The following is a 6,000-nucleotide window of genomic DNA, read 5'->3' on the forward strand; positions in this document are numbered from 1 at the left end:
ACATGTCTAAAGAATCAATTCATTACATATAAAATATTCCAGAAGTATTCTTATCCAAAATATTGCAGATATCATTACATTAATGTAGGTAGGATGTTAAAAATTGAAAATTCTAGAGTCAGACTCCTTGAATTGGAATTCTGGTTCAGGCATTTTCCATGTGTGGACAGATAACTTAAAGCCTCTGTGCTTTAATTTCCTTATTTGCAAAAGTAGGAATAATAATAGTACTTACAAATGAGTGATTATGGCAATTGAATATTATAATTCTATAGGTAAAATACTGATTAAAGTCATATTGCTTAAATTCTTAAATAAGAGACATTCTTTGTCTTGAACTTATATATATATATGAAATATATGTTTGGTCTCTGCCCCTACTTCCTGTTACAGAGCTTCTAAAACGCTTGTAATTTCCTGAGAGACAGGGATGCTAGGAGCATCTTTTGTTCCAATATTTGACCATTGACCCCAGTTCCTCATACAGAGCTCCTGAATCCCTTGGAATTTCCTGGGTGATAGGAATATCTTTTGTTCTAATGAAGCAACTCTTGGTGGTGTCCTGGATAGTTTCAGAAGGGAGCCAGCTGGTCAGGAGAAAGAACAAGCTATGATTAGAAGCCTCGAACTTTCAGTCCCACCTCCCATCCTCTAGGGAAGGGAGAGGAGCCAGAAATTGAGTTAGTAATCGATCACGTCTATATGATGAAACCACCATAAAAATCCCTGAGTTACAGTGTTCCAGACCTTCTGGTTGGCGCACTGGGGAAGGTGATGCTCCCGAACTCCACGGGACTCTTCCAGATCTTGCCCTGTGTAGCTATTCATCTGTATCCTTTACCATATCCTCTGTAATAAACTAGTAAACATAAGTAATTGTTTCCCTGAGTTCCGTGAATTCACAACAAATATTGAACCTGACAAGGGAGTTGTGAGAACCCCCAATTTATATCTAGTTGGGCAGAAGTACTGGTGACAACCTGGGACTTGTGACTAGTGTCTGAAGTAGGGGGCAGTCTTGCAGGACGGAGCTCTTCACCCATGGGGTATATGCTAACTCTGGGTAGTTAGTGTCATGATTGAATTATAGGATACCCAGTTGTTGCCTGAAGAGTAGGAGAATTGGTTGATGTGGGGAAAAACACTCACACTTTTGGTGTCAGAAGTTTTGTCCTTCCACAAGCTATTACCATATTTTATGGTCATTTTTATTAGTAGTCTTTAATATTTCCCCTTAAAATTCATTTGAATTTATATACTTTCTCATGCCTACTTTTTTTTCAACCTCTTTTTTGTCTTTAAGTACATCTTATTGTTCTTGTAGATTCTCCTCCAACCACTTTTGGCTTAGCACTGTGCACTTTATGTTGACCAGGTTTCAATATCTGCTTGTTAATACACAAACTGAAAAAGGCATATATTCTGAGAAGGAAAATAAGATGAAGTAGAACGAGAAATGTGAAGCGTGTACATAATTTGTTTGTGGTTAGAAGTTTGAGGGGCTAATTCTCTATAGGGATGAGTGTATTTTAACTCATCAAGCCACTATTCTGAAATGCTGAGAACTGTGTAAGTAGCACTGATTATCCAATCAGATGGTTTCATGATTTGTAAGTGTGTCATTTTAATGACAAAGCCAATCAAAGATTAAGATGTTGTACACAATTACTGTTGAACATTTTGTTCCAGATGTATGAGATTCCTGTTAATTTCACGTTTTTGTTTCTTTGGCTTTTTTTTGTAGCTTGAAAAGCGTAGCTGAACTTTTTCTTTTCTAATTCTTACCCATTTTTGACGAGAATTTAGTGTGAAGAATTGTGTGAAGGGTCTGACATTTTACCTTATGGGCAAACTCTTAATTTAGGTGGCTCCAGTTTCATGTATACCAGCAGAAGACATGAGACTCTCGGGTCAAAGACAAAATACTTTCTTATTCATGGAACAGAAGGTAGCATGAGCTTAATGATGGCATCGGTTCCCCTTGTCTTCCAAATCTCACCACGGTCACTTGGAAGAGCCCATATTGGATGCTGCACACTCAGTGGTTTGTTTCACAGCTAAAGAACCTTAAGCTTTTAAAGGTGGCTGCTAGCTAATTTGTCCAAACTTTGCCCTGGGGGAGGGAGACGTTATCATTAACGTTATAGACAGCAACAACAACAGAAACAACGAAACTTTCCTCTTCCTCAGAGGGACACACTATGTCTATCTACTAAGGCTATTTGCTATAAAAAATTCTTGAAAAGATAGTCAGGACAAAGGCTGTCAGTACGTCTTCTCAGAGGATATGAAAAAATATGACAAATGCATAGAGAATTGTGTCCTAATTCTTATACATGTTATTATGTCAAGAAGTATTACTGGTCAATGGAGACGGGATAAAATATTAAGCAAATGTTGCTGGGAACACTTGTTCTGACTATGGAAAATAATCAATAGGACATCTATCTCATGTGATATCTTTAGAAAACCATCTCTGTGCATTAAAGACAAGTATGACCAGCAAGATTTAAATATCTTTCACAAAAATAAAAGAGGATGTCTTGTTACTGTAGGTTGGGATGAATTTTAAAAACAATGTACTAAAATCACTTATATGAGTGGTAAATTTAAGTAAATTTACAAAGTAGCGTGTCTGTTTGTAAAAATCTTTTTAAAATAGCTACAAACTGGGGAAAATATTTGCAAAATATAAAATTTAAAAAGATATTTGGAGAGACTTGTGAACCAATAATAAAATGACGAATAAGCCAATAGAAAATTTTCACAACTCCAGAACTGGCATTTCAGAGAAAATTAAACAAAAATGGCTTATTGACATGTCAAAAAACACTGAAATTCAATAGTAATAATAATTCAATGGTAATAAGGTAATATACACTAAAGCAAATGTGCAACACTATTTTAGATACTAATGACTTAGATGCTCTCTCCTGTGAACTGCAGATTTTCATGCTTTCTTTTGGATTTCCAGCCTTTACTTATTAATAAGTAAGAACATTTTTAAAAACATATTTTATATTCTAAATCTCTATTTGTATGTATATTGAAAATACTTCTGCATATTTGATACTTATAAGGTGGCATATCTTACCACAAAGTTTCATAATTACCTTATATTTTGATAGTGTAGTTTTTATCATATTTCCACTGATATTTAAAACAAAGCATCTTTAAAATTTTAAGATGATCTTATTGAATGATCTTTGATTGAATAAAGAGTAAAAGTTCTAGTAAGTTCTATTATAGACACACTGGTTGCGCACAACAGCCAACATTTCTAAATATTTTGAATGCCAAACTGTTTATGTTGGACTGTATAAATCTTTTAAAGGATCAAAATTTTCTATTTTAATGCTGTATCAACATTTTTTTACAATTTTTTTGTTTCTAGATTTTGATGCTATACAAAACAATACAATAAACATCACAGTATATATGTTACAACTTTTATATAATTATTCCCTCAGTGTAGAGATTTATACAACATAAATCTTATTGCATATATTTGATAGTTTTGATGCATTAACCAACTACTCCTCCAGAAACTTTGAAATATATATGTTCTATCAGCAAAAGAAAACTGTTTGTTTTCTGACAGTTGTGAACATAATGAGTGTTCTTTTCTATCATTATACATTTGATGTCTGAAAATATAATTGATTCTCTTATTTGGAATTTATCTCAAGAAAAAAGAAAACAAATATTATTTGAGTAGATATTAAAGGTTGTCCATCACTTCTAAGTGTTTGATAATTATTTGTCTGATCTATTAAATATCTCTATTTCTTCTGCTAATTTTGGAAATATGTGTATATGTCTAGTAATGTATCAATGTCATCTAGGTTTTTATATTTGGCATATTTCATAATTCAGTTTATTATATTTATCTATGATGTTTTTATAGTTATATCTCAGTTTTCATTTTTTATTTTTAATCATTATATTACCATCGCATTTCTGAACAATATACTGCTTAGCTTTGTAAGATTTGAACTTTATATAAATAGAAACACACAGAATGTATTCTATAACTATGAGTTTGCTTAATACTATGTTAACATATTACTTTAAGTTGATGAATGGCGCTATTGTTCATTCTTTTTACTACTATAGATTTCTTTTTAATATATTACACTTTGCTTGTTCATTTTCATGGTAACAAATATTTGTGTTAGGCACTGGTTTTGCTATTACTAAAAAATGCTGTTAATGAGCATCTTTCCTTTTGAGTATTTATATATTCTTTTTTTTATATTTCTTTTTTTTAATTTTTATTTTTTTCAGATGTACATCATACGTCAAATTCTGTATACATTACATCATGTTCACCACCCGAACACTAATTATAGTGCATCCCCTCACATGTGACCCTAATCACCCCTTTTGCCCTCCCCCCTCCCCCCTTCGCCAATGGCAGCCACCAGTCCAATCTCCAATGCTATGTGTTTGTTTTTTTTTGTCGTTTTTATCTTCTACTTATGAGTGAGATTATATGGTATTTGACTTTCTCCCTCTGACTTATTTCACTCAGCATAATACCCTCAATGTCCATCCATGTTGTCACAAATGGCTGGATTTCGTCATTTCTTATGGCTGAGTAGTAGTCCATCATGTATAAATACCACATCTTCTTTACCCATTCGTCCCTTGATGGACACCTAGGTTGCTTCCAAGTCTTGGCTATTGTGTATAATGCCGCAATGAACATAGGGGCACAAGCATCTTTATGCCTTTGCGTTTTCAAGTTCTTTGGATAAATACCCAGCAGTGGAATAGCTGGATCATATGGTAGATCTATCCTTAATTTTCTGAGGATACTCCAAACTGCTTTCCATAGTGGCTGCACCAGTTTGCACTGCCACCAGCAGTGAACAAGGGTTCCCTTCTCTCCACACCCTCTCCAACATTTGTTGTTTCCTGTCTTGTCAATTATAGCCTTTCTGACCGGAGTGAGGTGATACCTCATTCTAGTTTTGATTTGCATTTCCCTGATAGCTAATGATGTTGAGTATCTTTTCATATGCCTGTTGGCCATCTGTATTTCTTCTTTGGGGAAATCTCTGTTCAGATCTTTTGCCCATTTTCTAATTGGATTGTTGGCTTTTTTGTTGTTGAGCTGTATGAGTTCTTTGTATATTTTGGATATTAACCCCTTATGTGATATGTGGTTTGCAAATATCTTCTCCCAATTGTTAGGTTGTCTTTTCGTTTTGTTGATGGTTTCCTTTGCTGCGCAGAAGCTTTTTAGTTTGATGTAGTCCCATTTGTTCATTTTTTCTTTTGAGTATTTAGAGTATATATCTAGAAGTGGGATTTATGCATTCTTTTATGTGTGTGACTTCAATTTTATTTGTGTAATGAAAATTGTATTCAAGTCTGGTAATAAAAATTCCTATTCTACAAACATATATATAAGACCTGTGGCTGCATATCTTTGAAGTCATATTTATTTTTGTTTTGATGTGCCAAGTATATCTAAAAGCAATTTCCCATATTATCATATACTTCTTTTCTTACCTTTTGCTTATCAAGGCTTATTGTGATGGTTTCCCAAGCTGTTCATACAAATTTGTTTTCATTCTTAAATTGATTATAAGTTTTACTTTTTGTTGAATTTATCTAATTTGTTTTATGGAAATCAAGGAAATATGAGAACAAAGAAAATATTTCTATAAAAACAATTTAAATTGAAAAGAATAACATTACCACAAAAAAAGCCTTATAACAAACTTATTAAAAACTTAGGATTTTTCACTCAAACTGCTTTGCAATTGTTTAAAGATTTTCCATGTGCTTTAAAGACACCAAAGCTGGAAATCGTTTACAATACGTTAGAGAGATTATTATGGAGAAAAAAAGACATCGGATCCAGTCAGGTAGTAAGAATTTGCATGCATATCAAAAATATGAATATTATAAGGTTTAAATTAATTTAATATAAAATAATTGAGGTTTGTATATCTATTATAATTCCAGGAGTTAATAAAATATGTCCAT

Source organism: Equus przewalskii, chromosome 14 (genome assembly GCF_037783145.1).
Source record: "Equus przewalskii isolate Varuska chromosome 14, EquPr2, whole genome shotgun sequence".
Lineage (NCBI taxonomy): Eukaryota > Metazoa > Chordata > Mammalia > Perissodactyla > Equidae > Equus > Equus przewalskii.